Raw genomic sequence first — 27,732 nt, forward strand, 5'->3', positions numbered from 1 at the left:
AACAAAAAAATATTTGGACTTCGGTTGCTTAGATGATCTAACTCTAGTTATTTTAACGATTGTAGACATTTCTTGAAACGTAAAACGCTGAACGCTTTGTTTTTAATTTAAAAGCGTCTAGCTATTTTGCAGCGAATGATATCCAATAGTGGGCAGGATTTCCTTAATTATTTGCAATTCAGGCCATGAATCGTTTTCAATAACACCACACTTTACACGTAAACGTAAATATAAACGACGTAATTTAACATCGTCGATTTTCAACCTCTAATTTTGTGCTTCTGTATGTCGTATTTCTATCGACAACGCACACGTCCGTCAGAATTGCCGGCCTGGTCTGTAATTTTAGCAAAATTCGGCGAATTCAAAATTCTTCCTAGATTTCCTAATCACAGGGCACACGAGACCATTTTCTTGTTTGTTTCTACGTTATTTTATACACACAAACGTACGAAAACGTCAATCGTTATTGTTAAATTAACAACAATAACTTACAACTCGCCGTCTCGAAATTTCGTATGCACGATGTGTGATTCCGTTTTAGACACGCTAGCATATTCGCGTGAATGGAAGCTAATGCATTGTTTGAGTCTAATCGCACAAACGAATATTCCGACATTATTGGTGACAGATGTTATCTGTCTTCCTGTTGAGAAATACGTGACGTTAAACCAGTCAGAAACTGTCGAGGATTATGTATTTCATGATTGTCCTAGGATACACAGCGCAATTTTCTAATGTCTAGCCTTATTTGCGCTCCTCTTGATAAAGGCTAACCGCTTTGCAGACCTCAAGTCGTCTATTTGTTTTATAATAGTTGTATTGCTATGAGTCTTTCATGTAATTCATTGTTATGACTCGGTCAAAATATCTTTATCAGAACTTTTCACCCAAAAGCTGCATCGTCTGCGAGTCTTTTGTGATGTAAGATTGTAAAAGCACCTGTTGACGGTGATAAATATCCTACTAAAGTAACATATTTTATGGCAGTTCATGAATCTTTGGGATACAATTATGTATTAAATATTCCGTGAGTATTATTATTTATTAAGGGGAGTTCTTCTGGACCTGATTAGATTCCCGATTTCATTTTGTAGGGTTTCGCAGTCAGTCTTGCTGCTCTTCTAAAACGTAATTTTGATAATTTCCTGATTTTTAAAAATGCACAAAATTCAAATTGTGTATAAATAACTATAGACCAGTCAATGTGTTTTCAGCCCCTGCTAAATTTTTCGAAATAGTTATCCATAGATACGTCTTTAATCACTTTCGGCAAGTTTTGTTGGATATATTCACGCACGTTCCACTGTCTTTCACCGAAACGGTGACAAAATCTTTCAATACGAGAATTTAAGTAGACGTATTATATACGGATTTTGAGCAAGTCTTTGACGAGGTTTGTCATTGGTTATTGCTATAAAATTGTCGGACCTCGGTTGCTAGGATGATTTAACTCGGTTATTCTCGAGTAATTTGAGCGATCGCAGACAATTTGTAACATATGGCGGTCGATGGGCTTTCGTCAATTGTCTGCCCTATAGTGAGAGATCAGATTCTTCCTACGGCCTTGGTGGGAACATTTTGGCTAGAGAAACTTCCACTAAAGATCTCGGAATCACATTTGAGAACAAGTGGAGGTTCTCTCTATCTTTAAACGACGTCTGCAATAATTTTTTTAAGATGCTTTGCCTTTGTTATAAGTAACGCATTTCACTTTGACGATCCTCTATGACACTTTGGCTCGCAACATTCTTGTTGAGATACGATTCACTGTGCTCTCGCAGAAAGTAGTATGTCGCTAAGCATTTCTTTAAACTACTGAAGGGTGATGTCGACAATCAAACAATTGTCGAGGAATTCCAGTTTTGGGTTCCGGAACGTCTTCGAGGTTCACGTTCGCGTCCTCTTTTAATGTCCGTTAAAGGCAGAACGTCCGCACTAGACGATTCGCCTATGGCTGCCGCTATCAGGCTCCTTAATGCGCTGGCATTGCACATTGATCTGTTTAATGTCAGTCACGAGGAGCTGGTACGGTTCGTATCATTTCATTTTCATGATTTTTTTCTTTCTTATTATGTATTATTTTTTATCTCACTTGTATTGTATATGTTTATGTTGTTTTTTGGCTATCATGATGCATTGAAATAATCTGTTCGTTCACGATGTTCTTCATTAAATTTAAATAAATAAATGTATTTTTCAACAATACTGTACTAGTTACGAATACATCTATGTGTCAATCATAATTTGCTTATCTTGGTTTTTGAGTGTTGTTAATAATCGGCGGCTTACATCACACATAAAAATACTGATGTCATGATTATAGTTAATCAATGAGTGTAGAATTTGTTTGTACAGAGATTATATTGTTGATTTAAGAAATGCACTTTTTTTAATAATTTATTGAATGTGTTATCTGTAACAATATTTATAGGTAGTTTTCTGTAGAAGTTAAGTTAAATCGAACAGTTATACATTGACAAAGGTCGGTGACTAATACCTGAAAGACCTGGGTTCGTATTTTAGTGTTTATTAATTGCTATCATGTCTGGGAGATTTTTAAATAAATATAATTCCAATTGATCATCAGATACTAGTTTTTTTTAGATTTTTTAATTTCACGGTATATTGACTATATGCTGTAATAAAATTTTATAAATAATAAAAATATATTGTACTGATTTTAGTATACTTAGTTGTTGATTGTGTTTATACAGTTGTAAAGCACAAGTAAATAAATGTTAATTCAATTCAAAAAGTATTCGTTAGATGTATAAAATAAAGTTGTTTGTTAAAGATACAAATAAAACTGAAACCTAGTGGTTTAAAAAAACGCTTTGTGATGGATATAATAGGTTCGAGGGTGTATAAAATCGCATACGATTAAATTAGGCTTACACGGTTTTTGAGCATTTTTCGATGCTCAAAACACAATCTAATGTTACGCCTGGTTTAGAGGAATTTGTTTCGGCTTTTTTTATTCATACATTTTTTTCATTAAATAAAGTAGACCACAATACCGAAATAGTATACATTTTTAAATGCCTCTTTCTAGATAATTTTTCATGATGTCATTTATATATACTACCACAATCGATAGACAGTTGAGATAAATCCTATACATGAAAAGGATAGAACTTTTTAGGAAAATTCCAGATTTATTGTCAAAATCTAACATCGTCTTTGCTTCTATAAAAATTGGGATTTTTTTTATTATTATGTGATGCAATAAAAGTAAACATTTTTTAAATGATAATCTGCTCTGGATTGTTGAACAAATAAGAGTTTGTATATTTGTAGAATTATGATATATAAAATTATAATTTCATGCGTTGAATTAATGAAGGAAGCATTTTAGTTTCCAATTTAAATAAAGCCATAGAAATCAATAAGATCAATGTGATTTTTGTGTTGGTTTTAAGAATGCAAATGTATGCTAAAATATTTACAACGTCCATCGAGAATAAAAATATAATTTTAAAATAATGTAATTGATAAACGATCGATTGCTCTACTATAAAATGATATTGAATATTCACAGTTTCAAAATATATTCTTTAACTGATAGTAAGGTTTACCTTTATACATATTATATATGCCGTGAAATTAGTGGTAGATGTTCGTGTGGGATCGACTCCCTTAAAAGAACATTCCAAACATATTGAAAGCTTCCTTTATTACGGATAGATCAAAATATATATGTATATAAAACTTCTGTCAGTACGTTTAGTGATTTTACAAAATAGAATTTCATAAGCATTTAACAGTTATTTAAAAAAAAACACATGATATAAGAATAAGATTTTGTCAATTCAGCAAAAACATTTTATTATATTCTAATTAACTTTCATTCTGAATATATATTGCACGAAAGCAAAGGTATAATACATCCATAGAGCCCATAGAATTTACTAATCAGTGATATACTAATTGTTGATGTAAGACAATTGAAATATTTGCTTAGTCGGAATGTACATTCTACATGAGATTATTCTACATATTAAAATTATAAAATGCGAAACTTATAAAATTAACATTTATTGTTAAAATCTTTATAGGTGAGAAAGCAGTAAATAAAAAATATCAGCATTAATTTTTTAACACCATACTTTCTTATAGCAAATAAGAACTTGTATTGAATATTTATATTACAATTCTAAAGCGGTACTTAATTATTTATATTATAGTTACTTTACATTACAAGCTTAAACTCTATCGGGAATATGTCAGGGGTCTCTATTTTTAAACATCGCAAAGTAATTAGTTTATAATTGATACTGTGCAAGTTTTGCAAAATAATATATAATTATGATAATTATGAGTAAAGTACTCTTACATATATGTGTTTGCGTCTAAAAGATCCAATTGTCTCTGAAACGGCTTTCGGACCTCGAGCTGGACTAGGATTGATGTGAAGAAGGAAGTTGACGGCCCCTCTTGGTTTCGAGCTCGTAAATTCATGTTGGAGAGTTCTTGATTATGTTGTCCATAAATAGGTAATACCGAAAATATATTTTAATTTTTTTAAATCCGTACATCTTATTTGTTGAAATCGATATGTCCATAGCTTAAAACTACGAAAACGACGATGCTTATATTGCTTGAAAGCAAGAGCAGTAAAGGATTAACATAAGTAGTTTTATCAAGGTAGAATAATATTATTCATTTTAATCCAAGAGGGCCGAAATATCGGCCCATCCTACCTATGCAAAATCACACCGGCCGATATTTCGGCGCAAATTTTTTTTTTAACATATTCGATATTTTTGTATATGCGCAACGTGTCTACAAAAAAGGAATACATTTGCTTTATCTCAGGCAAATCTAATGGTACTTAGCAGTTCCCAGTAATTTTATTATGTAACACAGGGATGGCAGACCAGGTATTGCATACACGAAAATATTTCTACTATTTGTACATTTTTATTTCCATTCAGATATATTTTTACTCAAATAGTCGCATTTTAAACAAAGAGATTTACAATTTTCTACGCACTCCTTTCTCATAAGATTCTTTCAGATAATCGTTATTGACAAAACTTAATGAGTAATATATTTTATTTATATAAATTGCCGAGTGGTGCTCTGGCCTGTGTTATAAACATTTAGGAGGCATCTAGGAATGATTTCCCCCCCCCCCTAATTTTTGGAAATATTTTTTTCGTAAGTGTTTTAATTAAAATATTAAATATATCGAAACAATAGTTGAAACAACAATAAACATGGTGAATCATGCTAGCAGTACTCGGATTATTTTTCCGGTCAATTAATGAAAATAATAATAATAATGTCAATAACAGTAATACAGATATTGGCTGTTTTCTCTCTCGGTAATACCTGTATTGAAATTTACGGTATTATTGAAATCCTTAGTTGCAACCTGTCATATGAACAGGTTTGGAATGATCTGCAACCTGTTTAATCCGTCTATTGTCACGTACGGTCTGCATCATAAGATTCCATATCGAGCTCGACGGTTTACCGTTACATTCTAATTAGAATCCACTACTATTTGTCTCTCAGCCATACATCTGCGCTTCTATAGAAATATTCACCATTTTATTTTTATTATATAATAATTCTCTTTTCTTATAATAAATACAAATATTTTATTGCTTTTGGAAACCTAGTAAGAACACAAATAATAGGAACAAATTTAATAATGACTGTAATAATTATATTTATTTAAAAGATCGTTGAAATTCTGCGCAAAATTAAAAAATCAGATACATAAGTAGCAAAATTATGGAACGAAGTTAGTGGTATTGTAGGTTAATCAAATTTATTCATTTAACAATCCAGATCTGACGCCGATCCCCTAGAAATAAAAGTGGAAGAGGTGTCGCACGCAACGAAGAAAGAGATAAAGCACGCTATTTCGTGTAACGGTACTTCGTCCAGACGACATGGGAATCTTATGAAGCACACGGTCTGCACCAGTCGGCATGAAAATACCTTATGGGTCGGAAAGTTGTTGGATGAATAATGACAGGTACAGTGAAATTATTTATCTTACGTGGGATAGCAAATATTGATATTGGTTTTTGAACATTTCTTAGAATATTTTGGTTTTTATTACTATTAGGTTATTGAGTGGTTGATTTTTTTTGCCCAATTTCTCTGGCTTGAGACCTATATGTTCGGCAAGCGTAACACCATTGTCCCATAATCGCCTTTTTGTCGCTTCGTACCCAACAAAACGCCATAGTAATAATTCCATTCGTTGGTCTCGTAGCGTGCTTCGTCAATTAAGCCTCTTCGGTTCCTCGAAAATTGTCCAAAATCAAAAGTGTAGGTACTGACTACAATTCCCAACGGCCGACAATTAGCATCGCCAATCGTATTATGGCGTCGCAACAGCAAAGACTGGGCAGTGTCGCGTGACCTTTGGCTGTACACAAAGGCAGCGTATGCAGCGTTCAATTTGCGTCATCCCGCGGGTAAAGTTTGCTTGCGTCCCGATGGAAAAGTGGTTTGTTTCGAATGTCGCGGGGTAGCCAACAGTCGGTTGGCGTAATTAGCCGTGATGGTTCGCCGCTAGAGCAAAGGGCAACATTTAAACTGCGGCCTTTGTGCGGAGAAAACCTTTGGCCTCTTTCGCCGAAGCCTTTGCGGCCACCGTTTTAATATGGCTGATAGCACCGTAAAAGCTTAAAAAAATAGAAACGAGACGACACGGCACGAATTAAATATGACAGAGCGGTGAATCTGCCGCAATTCAATTTTGCTTCAGAACCGTTTGTTGGAAATACTAGGGCCCGGTGCAATAGCATAGGCGCGAGATCTTGTGTTTATGTCTACTGTTTTCTTAAGTAAAAGATTTGCTATAAGCAAGAGTGGAAACGTTTGCACGAAGCGCTATACATATAAGTAATTTGAACAGCATATTCATGAAAAGATGCGTAGCTGCAAAATACCTCTTTTGAGAAGAGACAATTAACAGAAGCGACTGCGCTATGCTTGAAAATAAAAAGATTGTGGATTAGGAGCTAGAAACTGTACAGCTTATCTACGGTTTATGAATTTAAGGTGACAAAGTTCTTGAGCTTTTTGGGATATTATGGCTTAAATTAATTACCCCGATATCTGTCCATGATTTATTTTATTTATTTTTATTAAATCTTCCATTTTACCCTGACAGGCGTAAGCCCAATGCGTTTTAACGGGAAAATCTGTACCAACTGAGTAAGTCAATCAGACATAATGAATACTTACTGAAAGTCTGGGAATCGCTGTCATGTATATTATTAATTATAATTATTATATGCTATACAATTTATAACCAATAGATGTCACTGCAGCTGAGGCCGGTTTCTTTTAATAATAGTGCATTTTTATAACAAAAAATCATATGCCGCTCCCGGGGCTCGAACCCGCAACCTCAGAGTTACTAGTCTGAGACGTAACAGACTACGCTATTCCGTCCTTGTTATGCCTTGATAAACCTAATCTGCAATAATTGATCGAAATTGTCAATATAAAAATCGATAATCCAAATCGTGGGATTCGAACCCATGACGTTCAACTTGATAAATATGCTTTTTGTATTGTCCATAATGCGTATTATTCTTTTTTTATTAATTTTGAGCACTTTTCACCGAGGTCATCTGTGCAGATTTCCATCGGATCGGGGCGCGCGACGACGGCGAGGAGAGGAGGCCCGCCGCCCCTTCAAAGCGACACAGAGAGAGAGTACGTACTCCGTCTTTGTTTGATCGGCGCCGCCGCTTTGACAATTATTAAAATTTGCCTTGTGCCGCCCCGGCCCCGCGCCGGCAAGAAGACGACGCTCTCTCTGTGCGTCCCTGTCGCTCGGCGTCGCCGGCGTCTGTCCGTCTCCGGGCCGCGTCCCGGAGCGCCGACAGTTTTTGCGCCTTTGATCTTTGGTTTGTGATGTGTCTCCCCCTGTGGCTTGCGCGACCGCGTCAAAGCCTCGCGGGGCGGTGCCTCACTTTCCTATCCAGCCCCCGCCCACACCCCTTCAGCCCCTCGGCTTTGAGCGCTTTGTATTGTTTCCCCGCTTTGATTCACTACGATTATTAGTCGACTCATCATCATATTCAATTTCGTGCTTTCCCACACACAAACGGCAAGAGACTCGACTCTGCCCCGGTGCGGTGCGGAAAAGCTCTGTGCGCGCCCAGAATTGCATTGCTCTTTCGCTAAATGCTTCTTTTTTTCAGTGAGGAAGCGAGTGATTAAACGTTCGGGAGGCTGTTTTTTATTGGTATAATCTTTTAGATTTTATGGATCGTTCAAAGTGGCTATATTTTCTGCCAACGATTGCTAAGGCATAATACAGATCTTCTGTACTTTTGGAGTACTGATTCTAAAAATAGTAACAGATTTTCTGTATCAGGTATCAGGCGGCGGTGACAAATGAAAAAGAGTCATAGAGCCTGAAAATGAAGTACGTCGTCTTCGAATCAGTGGTGAATGAGTTGGTGCTGTGATAGATTGTTTTCAAAAGTCTGCGTGGCTATTGTGCAATTTCTGGGTGTTGTCTATTTCCAGGGCCGCCGAGAGCGAACCCGGGCCCTGGGAAAACAATGATTCCGGGCCTCATGACAAAAATGGCATTTATATATTTTTTTAACCTCATAATATAATTTCTTGAATAAATAAAATTAGCCAAGTAGTATTAAAAATTATTAAAAATATCTACTCATAATATTTACCTGTTAATTAGTAGTGTTTTCTTTGCTGCTCAGTGTTGCCATCTAGTGAATTTCCAGTCCAGGTCAAAAGCAATAAAATCGTGTCATCGCGGTGAAAACGCTCAATTATCAAGCACTTAAGATTTTTAATAACAATATTACGAATGAGAATCGAACTGGGAACGCTCGTTACCAAGCGACGTCGCCGACACGATTTTATTGCTTTTGTCGTGAATTTTTGCGTTCTGAGAAGTGATAATTGTTTTTGCGCTCTCCTATTGACCAAAATTCGGTTTGAATATACTTTGATCAGCCTTCTTAATATATTAGAAGTCCATAGTAATATCGGTTAGAATAGCTATCATAATTTTAAAACATAGTGTAATATCGAAATGCAGATAAATTATGAATTAATTATATGTGAGATGCGATGACTGTCTATACATATTCTTCCGCATATTTCCACCTGAGAGATGAGTTAGCTTAGTTTGTATTTTAGACTTCTTTTAATAAAAGTTCTAAAACTATAATTAGTTTTAGAACTTTCATTAAGTTAGGTTTAGGTTTGAACAGCAAATGCGTTTCATAGACATTTTAGAGCGGCATATTAGCGCCTACCAGTTAAATTATATTTTCGCTAGTAGAAATATATCTACTAGTGAAAATATATTGGGACATTATTTGTAAAAATATAACTTTCGCAAAAAATACACATTCACTGTAACATTTATATTTCGGATCTAAATAAATACAAGTATGTAAATATATATATTACTACTACATATAGAAAATTTGATAGTTTAAAATCGTATATGTGGCGTGCAAGTAGTTAAAAAGTGTCACCGGAACAATTCCAATGCACGTGTCTGGCATTGAGATCTCCGGTTAAAATAACCGAATCATTACAGGTTAATTTACATCCTGGATAACTATACCCTGCAACAATTATTATTATTATGTTATTATGTTTAATTTTCATCACGACAGTTTCTAGATTAATTGTGTTAAAGTTTATGCGCGCGTTTTTTATTGATGTAATTGCATAAATTCTATATATTTTTATGCTCATATCGATTTGTAGGTGTTGCAACATTTTGTTAACAATAAAGCCTTCTAAATGAGTATTTTCTGCAGCATAAATAATTAAACCGGAATTTGGTTCTTATTGTAAAAAAAAATATCAACAGTCTTGATACTTTTTATTGTTAACATAAAAATATGTGTGTATACCTATAAAATATTCATTTTCGAATTGAATTTTTCGATTATTCGCAACTTTACGAATATCAAGTTGTCCCATAAGTCTTTTCGTTTTTTTCTTACATTTGCAAAAAAATTTATAAATTAACGATAATTTTATTATTTTTTCTGTGTTTGTTAACAATAGTCGTATAAATGATGCTATTTTCATAGTAACGGAATATTTTTTGTTTTAATATATTTTCAACCCTAAATCAAAAATGGCAGTGGAGATAAAATAATCTCAGTTAAGCTATATTATGTTTTATGAGTTTCAACTCGGTTATAATAAAAACTATTTTGTTGGTCCGCCAAGATTTGCTAACAGTGTAAAATCATTTCAAATAATTTAGTCTGCGCAGAGAGCACTCTGTAATTATGTAATTCTTTAATTAACACCTCGACTGTTTAAAATAATACCCTATTTATGAATCAGGGTAGCTTTCACAACAATTGGTTTTGTCTTAGAAAACTCAATAAATAGTGTTAAAAGCAGAATAAATTAATAAAAAAAATTATATATTTTATTTCTATTTATTAATCTTTTTTAATGAATTTACCGGTAATCTGATGAAGCATATAGCATATTTATCATAATTATAAAAGAATTACAAATGTTTCATTTTGTGGTTATGTGAATTAGTAATTAGAAAGAAACCAATTTAGTGGTTTTGCGGGTGTTTTTATTTATAAAAACAACTGTATGACTATTAGAATTGCCTTATAAATTAAATGTGAAATATCCCTAGTATAACCAGGAATAGGTCAAACATTTTAGGTATTAAGATAAATGTTGGTTAGATCTTTCGGTCCATTCGGCCATACAAAAAATAAATGATCTTTTGAGAATTCTTTAATAGTATTGAGTTACTGATATTTTATCATTTTGTCGACTTATAATGGACGCCACATACTGAAGATTAGTTCAAGGTAGACCGCGGGGCCTAAAAGTTTAGCTACCCCTTTAATTTAGAAAGACTTAATAATAATAATTATGCTTTTATATCTATTTAAAAAAATGAAGTATTTGTTTTGATTATTCAGTTTATTCTCAATTGATCGGTGTACCTAAAATGTTAATAGAATCGTTGTTATTAGGTTTATTCGATATTCACGAACGAAATGACACCATTAATATAGCTCATTGTGTCATACAATCCCTTCGAACGCCTCAATTTGAATGAAGCGTTAATGTGATTTAATTTCAAGATCTTAGCGAGAGGCTGTTGGTTTCCTTTGTCGGTTTCGCATTGTCTTTGCAGATAAAACGAAGAGGTTTATCCCAGCATGTTGTCTACACCGTAAACTCGCATATATGTATGATATTTACATATGTACCAAAACCACTTACTTTACACATGTAACCATAAAGCGAAAACTTTGCTTTCATTCGCGAACTACGGTTTGATTGGGTGATGGAAATTTCACAAGAAACTTTCTTATATTACCCACAACTAAATAATGTGATTTATAGATTCGTAGAATTTCTCAAACTTTTGTATAATAATCTCGACGTTATCCGGAGGTGCGTCCCGAAGTCTTGAATTTAGCTCTTTGCCGATTATTTTTTTTTGTGCCTCGATGTTCGTTTGGTTTCGCCTCGGTACAACTCGAGCGAGGAAGTCCCATAAACGAGTCTGGTAAAGTTTCCGATTCAGTTTTTAGTTCAGATTGGATTACCTTTTTAGTCCACCCTCTGCATCCTCGTCCTCAAATAGCGAATTACGAGAGAATAGTCGCCTCTCTCCCCTTGGCGAAGCGAAAGGTCACAGCCAAAAAGTTTACTTTTAAAAATAGTTTCTTTATATATGATGCACATATCAGATCAAAAAGTTTATTCATTTTAAATTGATGCAGCGATAAATATTTACGGAGAAATGACACTTAGTAAGTAGACTTATGTATCGAAATGCAACGTCAGACGTGATTTTAATATGTACATGGGAAATAAGATGACAATGATTTTCTTACTTCATTAATTTATGAACATAAAATAATATGTTTTTCTTTTGTAATTAAAATTATGTTTATATAATATATATAGATTCATATCTAGCGCAATGCAATATATTATATTGCATTGCTTCATATATGAAATATAAAGTTCGAAGACATTAAATTATTAAATTCTGTGTTCTCAATATTCATATTGACAGACTGTCATAATACTCGCGAATTGTAGTAATAGTTTTCATCGCGTACATATGTAATATTATATCATAAACTTTGAAATGTATTGTTTTATTTTAAAGCTACTTATTGCAGCTATATATAAATTTCTAGTTTTGATATAACTTGCTGAATTTCATCTCGTTTGAGATATAAAAAAACAGGTTTATAGCTGTAAAATTACCTTATAATGTTTTCTGCACAAGAAATTGAAATTATCCAAATAATTAAAATGCTGTATATATGTTCTATTTTGAATTATAATTTTTGTAATAACTAACCAATATACCTACAATATCCTATTAATAATGTAATTTATTAAATTTAAATATTTATGTTGCTCCTGAATAGTTTTGCATTATAAAAAAGTGATAATACTTTATGTAATAACAATAAATAATCTTTCCTGTGTCTATAGAATCCAGTCGTATCCAAATATAGGGTTGAACTCTGTATTTTGGATGTTGAAACTGGGCAAGGGTTGACGTGAAGAGGGAAGCGGCTGCTTTCTCGCTTTGTACTAGTTATTTATAAGGGTCCTTGTCATTAATTAGTGTGTTTCTAAGACTTTTAAACGAGTATTCATTCCACTTGTGTTGATAGATTCCATAGTGCATGGAAATTTCCATTCAACTGCATCGACTCTGTAGCTCAGTACTGGCCCGAATCGGGACTAGAATATGTATTTATGCTCAATTTGACTACCCGATTGAATGCGGAATGGGTTTTCGCGATTTAAGGGATTTTTCTTAGCGTTCGGCGTCGGTTTTTATTGAATTGATTTGAAAGCGCACATCTCGCGCAGCCGAATGCGGTTTGTGCTACGGAGATAATAAATTTGGTTTTCATCCAGCAGACGGTTGCGAAAAGAATTCACGCTCTTTCCGTTCAAGTGATGGAGGATATTTCAGCGATTACATTTTTTTATTTATTTAATCAGAACTTGCAATAATTTCCCTAAAACATATACCTTTTAAAACTAAACTTTGATTTACATTTATTTCATATAAACGAATACATGAATTGCTCTGATGCAACATATTCGTTCTATAGAATTTAGAAAGGCTTTGGATCGTACCAATTGCAAACACGATCCTTGAAGGTACGAGAAATATCTTGTATTCATTATATAAAATAAAAGCAACATGACTAAATACAACATGCTTTCTATCTATTCAGATTGTATTAATAATTAGTATGTGAAAGTAAATTCATACATATTTATAATGGTATTGTTTCAGACATGATTTTATCATGCATTTTTATTTAGTTTATCAAATTATATAACTGTTATGGAAAAAAAAGTAAATTATGGAATCCGAATATTATTTTTAAATGTAAAGTTATCCTAATTTATAAATTTTAAGATATTTTTATTATTATTATATAATACAAATAAAGATCTTAAAGTGGTAATATGTATTATATATTAATTAATACACTCGCATTGCTCGAAAGCAGTATAAAAAATTATTAAAAACACTATTTTTTTGGACACAAATTATAATTTAAAATATACAAAGAATATATTCTTGCCATTAATGTATTTTAAAAGTAGACTTCAGGAGTAATACATGTTGTTCAGTTTGATTGAATCTGTGAATGAATTTTTTTGAACTAAATATTATTTTAATAAAATACTCGAATTTTTCAAATAGCTTTACCAAACATTGAAAATAAAATGTCCTGTCCAAAGTTTAGTATTAAATATTATATACATATGTTGCACAATAATTAAACAGCGTTGTCCTTTGGTGCGTCCGTAGGCTCCAGGCAATTCCTGTGCGGGTTGAACTCTGGATTACGGACGCCAAACAGTGGATACGAAGAGAGAAGCGGCGGCTTCTGTGGTCTCCGCTGGGCTGAAGTCAAATCAACCGCCTCTTAAATAGCAATTTAAGTGTTTATGAGAAAGTCTCAGAGAAATTCTCACCTGAGGGGTTCTTGTTACCCGTGTTCCAGTATTTATATCCATCTCCACCTCCATGGTAGATTTTGTTGTTTACGATAAAAACATTACGGAATGATTTGGTTATATTTTTTAATTAATTACAATATTATTATCAAAAACCGTCTGTATATCTCGAAACTATATTTATGTCAGTTGCGCTTGCAATCTTTATATATGTCATTTTCAGTAAGTATGCATTAAAGATATAAAGAATACTGGGAAACTCTCATTTTAATAAATCTTGAGTATTTTCGTAATTCGTGTTTTTTTTATGTAATAATCTCAGATTATACCTACAATTTTTTTTAATAATAATTCCCACATTACTCTTCCAAAGTAACAATAATTTCAGAAACGAACACGACCGTCAGAAAACAGAAACTATTGCATACATTATTTTAGCGTTCTTAACTATTGTTTAATATACTTTGAAGGTATTCATTGCATATGCCCATAGCCTTCTTTCACGACCTTATCGTGAATCAATTTGATATTTTCTTCAAAGGTAGCAGTTTCAGAACCTCCAATGCGAAGAGAATCTTCAATGCTTTCCCTAGCATGTTTGAATTAACCTTCCGCCTGTCGACGCACACTTTACCTTAGATTTTTTTTTCGAAAGTCACGAATTATCACATTGACATAAAATAAACTTTGCAGAAATTCTAATGACAGATCACATAACCTCGCAAAAATAATTATGCTGCTTCCTATCTATTCTAGGTTGCGAAAATTTGCAATCTCGTAAGTATGTATACTTTGCTCTCTCATATATAAATAACTTTTGCTTTAAACATTTTATTGTAAATATATTTAAAACATACCTCACGGAAGTATTCCGTCGCCGAATCGTAACTCTTGCGGTAGTGGCGAACGCAGCGAATGCAAATGCTCGCATCCCAAGATTGAATCGTAAATAAATGTGATGCAGCCGCATCTTCACTTTGGACCGTCTATGAAATTGCGCCATTCTTTTTCGTTCCGTTGTTATGCATACTTTTTTTCCGATGCGATTCTTAATGGAACCGCTGTAAGAAAATGATTTTTTTCTATACATACATATACATATAAAACATCCATCTTCTACCCCCCAATCTGCGCTGAAGCATAAACTCTCGCAAAGTCCATCACAATATCGTTCTTAAACCTCATTGTTATATCTGAAATACTCTTATCTAGCGTTTTCTTTATGCCGATGAAAGACAATCTCACGTCGTAAGCATTATGGATATCATACGTGTGTAGATTCTTTATGAACACAATAATAATCCGATGAAGCCTTTCACCGTTAGAAAATTGATTTCTTTGTAAGTATAGCCGTGGACATAAATTGCTTTTATTGTGCTCTTATTAATTCAGGTACGTTGTTATTATATTTCATCCGATGATTTATATTTATAAATAGTAGTTCTAGTCTAACTTTTTATTCACAAAAGTAGTCGCGATCTATCCGGGAAATAATTCCTGACTAAATTCGAGTAAGAGCTCCATCGTCTTGTTTACCATACCAGTTTTAAATCGTACCTAAGTTTCTATTATTGTTTTATATTGTTGTATGTATTTTTTGCTTTTGCCTACGGTGTGTCAACAGAAAGCCATTGTTTACTCTATTTCGCCAGACTTTACTTTGAGATTGAGAATCTCAAACGTTATTTGCTCCGCTCACTGTCAGCAAAGTTCCGTAATTAGATATGACTCCCATAACGCTGCTGCCAAAGTGCCTTTTAGTGTTATTATTGAAACCTTTCGCCATCGATTGACGATATCTTTTGACAACAAAGAAACGTCCTACCCCCTAGAAGATTTAATTAATTTTAATTGAATATATTTGAAAGTAAAGAGACTTTCGTGCGCGCTCTTTTAATAACAATGTCTCGTATGATAATATTATAAAAACAAAAATCAAAAGCTTTATAGGGTTTTTGTGGTGAAAGCGAAAGACATACATATTAATTAATGTAATTTAATTTAATAGGTAATTATTTATATATATAAAATATGGTTTATACATCAATTCAACTTCATTCCATTAGAAATATGTTCTTCTGTGGTACAAAAAAATATTCACTTAAGAAACTTAGATGTGAAGAGATTATGGTCCATGCTTGCCGACTTTATTAGCTTCCGAATAATGATAGTGAATCCAGTCACTCTTACCACATATCTGATGTGGTATTTATTTTGCGAATATTTTGCCATTGAAATGAACTCTGATGTCACTATTCGTTGTGCCGCATTTTATTGAAAAAAGTCTGTTGCATAAATCTCGTGCATAATAAACTTGTTAACCCACTTGTACACTTGTTGGAGTGACAGACATGCATCACCATACTCTGTATATAAAATTTGTCGGGTTTAGGAGTTAATTTGACGCTTTGATGATTTATTATGTATGTATGTACATATAATACATACCTAGATGTTTAAGTTATGTATACCAATATATACATATGAAACATCAAATGTCAGTGTCAGGCGTATTGAATGCGAAAGAGTCCTGATTAATGGTGGTATAGCAAGTCGTCAGGGGCAGTCCTTGATAGCGGCATCTGTACATTAGCGGCGTATTTTACTATTTTTTTGTTATACAATTGCTTCTAGGAGTTTTTGAAAATGGTGAACGGGCTTATTCTACATCTGTGGACATACAAAACTACACCTGTTTGTCTGTATGTACAGCGTACTGGAACAGAAGCTCGATTAGTAGTTGCTAATTGCCTGAAATTACTAAGCTTTATGAGGCTACTGCACTACTGTGGATTATATATACATATTTTATATGTTGATATTAACGAACTTTAGTTACGTGTTTGTATAATCATATGTTGCGTCATAGTTTTACGTTTTTAAAAGTTTGTGGCGATTTCTATTTCTGGGTGATATACTACTATTTATTAAATATTTTTTGAGAATTATTTCCTAAAGGGCTTTTGCTTAAATAAAGATTCGTAACGCGGAATTTTATACTACTGCACTTAAGTACATGTTGCAAGTGCTAGGGCCATTTAAAACACAGCTGCAAATTTACAGGCCAATGAAAAAGTATTTTTATCTGACTTTTTCTTGTACAAAATTTTTGATACTTCGTTCCAAATGGCTTGCTGCCATAGCGACCCTTAGACCGATATTTTATAGAAACAGTGCGTTAACAACTAAAAATAAAATAATCAAAACTATTGTAACAGTGGTATTCAACGGTGAATAATACCTGAAAGTCCTGAGTTCAAATTCTATATAAACACCGATGTTTTTAAATTTATATCCCTCTGGAAAATAGGAAGTAGTAATTATTATATAATTATAATTATCATCGATCATTACAGATTGATTTTCCTAATCTCACAAATTAATAACTGAAATACAAAATTAGGCTAGGTCATGCATAGTCACATCTATAGACTGTAATAGTTTATAATTAATAAAATATATGTCACTGATTTACAGATTTTGATTTCAGTCTGGTGTCTCACTACTTACTTAGTAGTTGTTGCTTGTATGTACCATGTTATAATGTTGCAACGGAAGATATACAATAAATAAAATAATAATATGATTTTAAATCTAATATGTCAGTGATGTTTTTTTTTATGTAATTAGTTATTTTGGTTTGCAAAAAAAATAGTCACGTTTACGTAAAATTGTATAATAGACGAGTGATATAAGTCTTTGAATATGGACCCGAAAAATCTGGGTTCAAATCCAATAAAGACCTTAGTTTTTTTAAATGTATCGTGTCTGAGATATTATAATTAGTGATTAATATATCATTATAGTTCTGATCGATCATCACTGATTAGGTTTACTTAGATTTTTCTAATGTCACGGATGAATATTGTGATGATTAATTAAAAACGAGCTAGGTCGTACGTATTAGGTATTGAAAGTTCTCTAATAATGAGCTACTTATGCTTATAGAAAATATCTAAAAAAATATGTAAACGTATATGCATAGTATCCGTGTCTGCGTCAGAAAGATGCAGTCGAGCTGGACCAAGATTAACGTGAAGAGGGAAGCGGATGCTTTTTCGATCTCGTCTGTTGCGGATCAGCTGTTCCTCTTTTGGGTCGAGATCGAACGAACTCTAGTGTGTCAAAATTGGAGAGCTCAAACATAAGTTATTGACATGTTGACAAAAACTTTTTTTTCTTATTTATTTCTTCACTTTCATTCATTTACTTTACTGTCGAAAAAAAATATTTCTTAAAATACAGGCACCAATTCTTTTTTTTTGGAACAATAGGTCTTTGATCGATCGATTCTGTGTGCCTCCTTTTTTTTAATAGGGACCAGAGCACCACTTGCCAATTTAATCCAATGAAATATATTCCTATACTGTTACTCAATTTTTTATCAGTTACGATTTACAGAAAAAATTGTAAATCTGTTTATTTAAAATGCGATATATTTTTTTTAAAAAGATTTATGTGATTTAAGATGTAATTTAGAATATCTCAATAATCAAAGATTTGAGAAAAAATTTTTCGGTTCTACCGATGTTTCATTTTGTAATACCAAAGATTGATTTTTGTTTCAATACCGGTATTTTCAGTATCGGTACTGCCGGTATTGCAATCCCTAAAACACACAGTTAAAATGTTTTTACTCATCTTATTTAATCGCAATTGAAATAGTCAAAATAAAATCAAATGCATACGCGTATTATATTTTTCGATCAGATACCAAATGTTTCGAGCAACTGACGGCTCTGTAGTAGAGCACGTGCTCGAGTTTAGCTCCAGTTGTCATTCGTACGCCGAGCGAGTGGGACCGTTGCTCCATTCTTCGCGAATTTTCCGAAAAGTTCGATCTATTTGCGAGTTTTCGCGTGCGCATTATATTTAACAATAACAATCGAAGAAACGTTTAAAATAACTATTATTAGTGTGAGATATTCGCCGCATTGTATAAAAGTAAAACCATAACAATCACTTTGATATGGTAGTGTTTACGCTGCGATTCGATAATATTCAGCTGTAATTATTGTATATTCCTAGTTTTAATTAATACATTTATAAAATAGTGTGTTGTGTAAAATATACATATTAAATCTAAGATGTCTATGTATGTTGTGAATTTTTCGGAGCCGACTTTGTTCACGTACACGTCTGAAAATATCATAACGTGAGTTATTTTTTTTTGTATTATATCTTCAATTTTTCAATCGCACTTCAGCAAATTTGTTATATTGCCATCAATCTTTGACGTTTTGTAGAAATAAACATTTATTTTTTTATGTTTTTCTCTCTCGAGATCGCGTCATTTCGTTCATATATTTACACCGTGACACTTTGACACCTCTTAGATGTCGTTCCATATAAATGTATACATTTTTTCACAAAGCAGATGAAACTGATAAATTGGCGAACGTTTAACATTTTTACATATGAACACGAGAACTCGATCAAAGGCGCGACTCTCTTTTAAGTTTTATCTTCTTTTTCGCAACGTTTGATGTTATTATTATACGATTGTGATCTACAATGCATCTGTCATGATTTTTTGTTAACTGATAATATTGACTGAGGAATTGAATTATAACATTACATATCCTGTTTTTTTAATATAATATAATATCTGAAAATGTTTACGAAAATCTCTTTAAAAACAATAAAGAAAATTATTATGTTATGCGTGTGCCAGCCTTATTTCAATCTTCTAGTAATCGTTTCTTAGAATTTTAATATTAAAAGTAACATTTGGGTTATACATATGTGTGTGTGAAGTATAAATTAGTTTGTTCATAGTTATTAGTCCACAAATATCTTCTTTACAGTAAGATAAAAAGAAAAAACAACGAGTATGTCAAAGTAATAGTAAGAGACATATTGATTTATCAGTTTTTAGCAGTTTGCATTATTTTTTTTTGCTGACAATAAAATTGTTAAATTTTCTTGAGATTGCTATTTTGTAACAATAGTTTTTCCATAACGTGGCGTTATTTAGTAATTTTCATCCAAAAGTGGAGACTGAGAAATTTATTCTTAAGTTCATCGATATTTAAAAATGATTTTCCCTTCTAACATAACATTTGATAGTATGTCGCAATCTAATTCGTAAAACAATCAAAATATACTTATTTTAGTCATTCACAGTCGCATATATAAAACATGCATACACAAAGTATACGTGAATATTAGTGGTAGGTGTATATATAGAGGTCCAAGTTTTTACTGCGGGTGGAAGTTAGAATAGAGGAATGAGGTAGCTGAGTGACTATCCACCGCAACGCGGCGGCCCCTCAGAGCCTTTGTGAGCTCCACTCCGGTTTCTTTGTCGTTTCTTATTAAATCAACCGCCAGAAGCTTTGTGCTCGATAATATATTTAAGACCGTCTGACGTGATATCCTTCGGTGGGATTGCTCGATTTGACGATCGTCGTTTATTGCCCCCTCCTTTTGTACCAATGCACCGCCGGTGCATTATATCTATAAAAAAACGATTAATTTTAATAATTGATATTTTTTTATAATAAATAAAAATACAAGGAGCTACCCTTTAGTCTGTTCAGGATTCTGTTTAAGTTCTATCACGATAGCTCTACAAATATCACTGAAGAGCGACAAAGAAAAACGTCGTATAGTGATTAAGTCAGTTGCATCGATAAGGTTCATTGGTCGCAATGACAATGATCAAGGTTTTTGACGGCTGTTATCGTACAAAATCGTGGACATTTAAAAGGTCTTACTTGATTAGACCTAAAACGTTCTGATAAAAACGCTATCATATATATCCAATATACATTCTATCTGGCTAGTTAAATGACAAATCGTTATGATATATAATTATATAGGCTATAAAGCACAAAAAGTTTGCCTGCACAATATTTAGTAAATAGATTTAAAATTAAATTACTATTTATTCACTTAATTTATTAATTGCAAGCAAAACTAATTTAATACAACTATTATAAATAATAATTCACTCAATATGTACAGAATGATTTTTTTAATGAATTGCTATTTCCTTAAATAAAATGCTGAGGAGTGTAAAACTAATATGTTTTACTTATAAAAAAGTAGTATTATTTTTTAAAAATCACACAGAATTACTGGGCCTCGTAGCACAATTTTTTGAATATTTTACTTAAAAATTACCATATAATTAAATTATGTTTAAAAAAAAAAACTTTATACAACCAGACAATTTTTAAATTGAAAACACAATATTTCACTAAGACTAGTTATTGATTTTTCTATAAAGGTAATTGCAATTTTGGTGAATTTAGATTTGATGTAAAAAAATACAAAGTACAAGTTTAAGAATACAGAAAAATACAGTGTGTCTGTTTATAACAATTTTTAAAATTAGTATAGTAAAAGAGGTGCCACGTCGAACTTTCCTTGTTTTTTTTGCGGCTCACATAAAATTAAAACAGTGTCAATGTAGTAGTTTGGAGGGCTGGATTCGGAGTGGTTTCTGTACTTAACGCTACCTTAGAGATAAGTTGAATTAGTTTGTATTTTGGACTTGACCCAGTGGCGTAGCTATGGTGGGGCGGAGGGGGCGAGCCGCCCCGGACGGCACTTGCTTGAGGGCGGCATATTCGCGGTGGGATCGTCTAGTGTGGTTCTTAACCCTGAATGCACTAAAACATATATAAATCCACGAATAACAAGAGCTTAATAATAACCAATTTATTATTTTAAGAAATGCTGATTTTATGACCCCACAAAATTGTATGGGGGGGGGGCGGCAATTTTAAGGATCGCTCTGGGTGGCACATACCCTAGCTACGTCACTGACGTGACCTAATAAATTACTAAAACTATAATTAGTTTTAACTGTCAAATTGAGATTCATTGACATTTTACAATAGCATATAATTTCATTAGCGCCTATTATGTCAACTATATTTTTGTTAGTAAAAATATATATCTACTGGTAAAAATATATTTGAAAGCATAACTGCACTGAAAAACATTTGTACATGTAAATAAATAATGATAAGTGTGTACATATATATACAATAGTACTACATCTGGAAAATTTGAAATCATATAGATAATTATACTGGCACCTGCCAGATAAATTAAATTTTTACTGATAAAAATATATATCTACCAGTAAAAATGTATTCTGATATGATTTCACTAAAATTACATATTTAAAAAAATATTTTCGGGATAGATTCGAAAGTGTTTTTTTTCAGATTTTCTTTTAGGGATAACCTGAGAATTTCTGGTTTAGAATTAGGAATGCCATTTCAGATTCATTAAGATTCATATTATTTAAATAAATGACATGCATTTTTTATATTTTATGAATACGATTTATTTAAAGGAACGCATTATATTTGTATATTTATTAAGTAAACAAGATCTTCTAATAAAAAAATATTAGAATATTTTTTTTGTAAATTTACTGTCTAATTTTATAAAATACAACAATATTATTTAATCAAAGAGCTAGTTCTAACGACAAAGTATAAATACTTTTTTTTTATGCCTATACGTATATTTTAAGAGTACGATTAAGTAAACACATTTTATTTGTGTATTTATTAAGTAAAGAAGAACTTTTATAACATTTTTTTCTCATAGTTGACATTGTACACTTTTATGATACACTTTTCTTTCTTCAGATTCTAAATTTCAGTAACAAGTGGTACAGTTTTGAAACTCTTTGCAAATAAAGTTTACCAATTACATTTCTTAAGTTCTTTTGACTATATCAAAGAGGAGAAAAATGGGAAACACTTTATGATTAATTAAAATAGCAATGAGTTATATAAGAAAATGTTAAAAAAATCAAACTTATACAAAAAAATAAATATATAAATTCCCCTTTGACTTACTTATCTTTGGATCTGTATATCCATAATAAATTAATTTTATTGTCTAACCAGGATTTCTTACACCATTACTAGACGCTGCCGATTCCACTCGTGTGGCGCAGAGTAAATAAATGTCATTTTATTTTAACATCGATGATAAAACGATTTCGTGCATTTCACCAATAAATTGAATCACGCATCGTGACGCGCTTAGGGTCATCCCGTCCCAGATCCAGTCTCGATCTCTCGAGCAAGTAGATCAAAGGGAGTGTTCTACGGCCGCTAAGAGACAAGACTCGAGACGGGGCAATTTGCCAATATGTTTGAAGAGCGGAAGACAAACTGAAATGGCTGCGGCGTCGTATCGGCATTTCACTTGTAAATCAAAGCTTTGATCCTTGCGAAGACAATCACTTTGTTGCCGCCCCGCGAGAACCTGCAAAGAGCAATTAATACGGGCAACCGTCAAAGGGCACAGAGAGACGGACGGATACTCGAGTGGGATTACAAACAATCGAGCGCACAGCCAACTCTCCTCTGTCTCTGGGTCACGTCAAAGTGGCGACAAACGGGACGATACTAGATATTGTTTGACAATAAGATAATCCCGGCGGTGCTGGGGGCGAGCCCCGGCCCAGCAAAGGGCACCGGAGTTCACAAAGGGACGCGGTATGCAACTCGTTCTGGGTAGAAAAGGGGGATTAGTCGACCCCCTTAACACGTCTTTCAGCAACAGTTTGCATAATTGTGTGGGTCGGTGTGTATAGGGTTGAGGTATTATGTCGGCCTATGGTTAACTTAATTTAACTATTAACTGTTAACCGAGTGGAGATCCTATGTCCCACTTGGTCTAATCCTTTACTTTTAAATTTGACAATTATTGAAATCACATTCATATTTTTTAAGCATTTTATTTTGAGATTGTCATTGATTTGTTTTTTACCATAATAACCATATATTAATATTAAAAATATCAATAATTAAATGTTACTGTAAATATTAGAGATTAAAAATTACGTAAATATTGCAAAACCCTTTTAGTCCCAGACAATTTGGCCTAACATATGCGATTTTTTTAAATCATTGATATGCATTTTGTAAATAAATTTTGTTATACATGTGTTTTAAAAAAATTTTTTTTAGGTATTTACTTAAAAATTTTTTTTTAAGTATTTACTTAAAAAAATTTTTTTAAGTGTTTACTTGAAAAAATAAAATTCTTATATCTCAAAGTTCTGGCGAATCGCAGATGAGGATGTTTGCGGGCCAATTGCATCGCTTTTTAGACGCAAATGGTCCAGATAAGTCCAGATTGCTTGTTTACAATGGTTGTTAGAATGATCTATAAATTGTGCCGGTGATTAAAACCCCCACTATTATTTCTAATAATATATTTTTATACAGCCCAATGGATTTTTGAGATAATTTTAAAAGTTTGTTGAATATTAATTTACTCATAAACGAGTACGAAATAAATTTGTATACACACGAGCGTATACAATTAATAGGCCTAATCTACGTAACCAATTGGAATTGGCTCTTGCGCGTGTCTAATTATTTGCGGCTTTACTCTATTTCCACGTCTTTGTGCCATAAACGTTCGCGGTGGCGTCTCAATCCCGCTGTTTGTTCTCGGGCAAAAAGTATCCTTGGCATCAAAAGAAAATCTGCCGTTTAATTTACTTTATATCTGACGTTCTCTTAGCTTGCTCGCTACGACGACGACACAGCCGCCGCTAAAGTCAAATTCAAGTTAAAAGTCAAAAGCTACGCCGCCGTATAACGCTCCGGTTTTGACGTAATGTCTAGTAATTATCGCTGGAGTGTTTTTCCCGTAAACTTTGGCCTGGTGAAACGTTTCAAGACCGTGAGACGTGGGAATGCGCGGATCGTCAACCGTTGGCGCATGATACAGCTAATTCGATTAGCTGGGAAAAATTTAAGACGGGGAAAACTTTAATAATATATGAAGGCACATTATATATGTCATGGTAATTATTACCCTTTACATCGTGTGATACAACCATGAACTCCACAAATTATGTGCGAGCGAAAATGTTATTCAATTTGAGAGAGTCGTCATCGACTGTGCAGATTGACCACGATTATGTAAAAGAGATTAAAGCCTATCAAGGGCCGTGTGATGCGATAAAGCTTTATTGATTTGATTCAATTTAGTTTGATTAAATAATTTATAGTATTAGTTATTTAATAGTTTTTTGTACTTTAATAATACTTAATATAATCCTGTACTCCTGCCAAAGAGAAGTAATCAAACTAATAGGATATATTACTGTAACTTTTGCCTTTAGCGTTAAAGATGAGTAACGTGGGAATGCGCAGATATTTAGCTAATTCGATTAGTTACTAAATTTTTAGGTGCGGAAAACTTGAAGCGCGTTGCGAGTACGTTTATCGGTATTTGGAAAGCAGTTTTGCAAAGCAGCAGCAAAGTAAACAACGCGGTAGGGATTCGCCATTAAACTAACCTGAATGTAATTTCGACTGAGTAATATTTATATAAGCAAATGTATCGTGAAATTGAAGTGTAAGAATTACAATTATGTTGCAAATATTTTTTTGATTAATATTGGCAGTATTTCTGATGATTTTATATGTAAAGGACGGAAAGTAACTAGTAACTCTGAGGTTGCGGGTTCGAGCCCCGACAGCGGCATTGAATTTTTATTTATAAAAATGCTTTACTGATTATAAATTGTGTAGCACATAATAATTTATAATTAATAATATAGATGTTACCGATTCCTAGACACACCAGAAAAACCTATAACACTAATGCGAGTGTCTGTCATTTTTTTTGTAGATCAGCTATAACGACGTTTCTCAATACCTCAATTTCAATGTCTTAAACAGAGCTCATTTTCAATGTTAATATCGCTAGAGATATTTCTTGAACCAACGCCTTACAGTCTATGACCAACAGTACCTTCGTCAAATACCAAATTGATATTTCGAGTGACCTACGCCACGTTTTGTTTCAGTTTGAACTCGTATAAAAATATAGGATAACCTATTATTGACACCATAATGCATAATATCAATAAAAACGAAAAATACACGTTACACAGTTTAGCAATTGAAGCAACTTGGTATTAGTAGATAATGACATATTGCCTGTCATCTTCTAATACCAGTATATTTATCTCATATCATTTATGCGTACCAGAAATTCTATATGAATTAATATGTATGTTATTATAAATATGTTTAATATATCAAGCCCTTTATGCTCTAGAAAACAATATTCACTAAGCCGCTTCTCTCGAGCTATTGTTGCTTATCACATTGCGCTGGCGAGTGCGCCCGATTTTATTATTAAGATTTGATACAAAAATTAAATTTCGTTGCGCACTAAACCTTTAGAAGCTTACACAAACTAGTTTGTTAATTTGAAATTAAAACGTAGCTTTTAGTAATAGCTAAAAGCACTCGAGATCAAAGAAGTTTAGAAGGCGAACGTGCCTAAATCAATTCTTTGATACTCTTAAGAGTGGCTCGGTAAGAATAAATTGATGAATACAAATTAAATTTATGTTTGATGGTTAAATATAAACTGGAAAATGATTTTAACTATTAATTAATATTATAAACTTTTGTGAATATATACACTTAACGTCAATGCGCCTTGCACATAAAAATAATATTTTACAACTGTATTAAATAAATATAAATAAAACTAAGCAACAAATTTAAAGAAATACCACGTATGAAATATTATATTTGATATATACATATTTTAATTATTTATTTTTATTTTTTACTACAAATCTGACCATAATGAATTGACAATTTTTCTCAATGCGTCATTATGGCCATTATACAAACAATAATTATACAATTAAACATAAAAAAAAACAATTACACTGCACACCTAAAATGTATGAGTACCATCATAGCTATTGCCAAAAACATACTTGTTGGAAAGCTGTATATGTATAGCACGTGTAAAAGGAGCGTGCTCAAGCGTTGACATCCTGGCCGCGACAGGCAAAAATAAGGGACGCGATCGCGACTCTCTTAGACACATATCCGAAAGTCGACGTGTATTGCCGTATTGTTGACACCGCCCCTTAGCAACTTTAAATATCATTGAGTAGACAACACGCTAAGAATTCAATGAATTGTATCCCAACGCTCCTAGCAAAAAGTCACTAGGGTACAAAGTATATGTATAAATATATTTATTTCTACTAATTGCTCACGCGAAAGACGAATTTAAAAGTATGTTTATTTCGCAAATATGGTTCGTAACGCACGAGCGTGTTAATCAGCATAAAGAGCTTCTAAGATAAATAAAAAATATCCATATTCCTTTAAATACAAATATATTATATCTTTATTTGTATCCGTTCTAATAGTAGGACATTTTTATGGATCACTATCACTATTCTAATATACTTAAAACTTATGTATCATATGCAAATGCTGTGCATATATGATGCAAAAAATATCAATTAGTCAATTATTTCATTTTGAAAACATTGCTTCTGATTTTAGGGAATAAGTAAACAGGAAAGTATTATAGAACATAATCGAGCGTTAAATGCCTGTACGTACATTTTACATATTCGAAAGTGCTTGCTGTTATTGCGTCCCTTGACTGATATTTATATTCAAACAGCGCGGTAACTACAAACAAATAATCACATAACTTTTTCTCGCGCAGACTAACCAGTAAGGCGAATTTTTTAGTCGATAATAAAGCCATAAAATAATTTACAATTACTCCATATACTAATCTTAAAACAACTTTTTAATGGGCGATATGTACTAACAGTTAGGGTACATTATTATGTTTATTTTAAAAAATTGTGTGGATTTATTTATTTTAAAAAATATCTTTTAAAAATGATTACTTTTACGGGGACAATTGTGAGTGCCGACTGGCAGTTATTCGTCATGTCGCGACCAGAGAACCGCATGG

The 27,732-nt window shown here is 32.7% G+C and overlaps 1 protein-coding gene across 7 annotated transcripts in view; it reads left to right on the forward strand.

Moving 5' to 3' along the window:
- Positions 1–27,732, forward strand: part of Axn (protein axin) — a 115,338-nt gene that overhangs the window by 20,983 nt on the left and 66,623 nt on the right. For 2 of the 7 annotated variants that reach the window (XM_088201937.1, XM_088201941.1), the window contains exon 1: positions 18,749–19,135. The exons of 3 other annotated variants lie outside the window; for them this stretch is intronic. The gene's annotated coding sequence lies outside the window, so the exon portion shown is untranslated. Of the gene's footprint in view, positions 1–18,748; positions 19,136–27,732 lie in introns of those variants that run through there. 2 more of the 7 variants (XM_088201943.1, XM_088201946.1) reach the window with 1 other exon arrangement.

Source organism: Plectrocnemia conspersa, unplaced genomic scaffold (assembly GCF_051122295.1).
Source record: "Plectrocnemia conspersa isolate PC_06_02 unplaced genomic scaffold, ASM5112229v1 ptg000013l, whole genome shotgun sequence".
In the NCBI taxonomy this organism is placed as follows: domain Eukaryota; kingdom Metazoa; phylum Arthropoda; class Insecta; order Trichoptera; family Polycentropodidae; genus Plectrocnemia; species Plectrocnemia conspersa.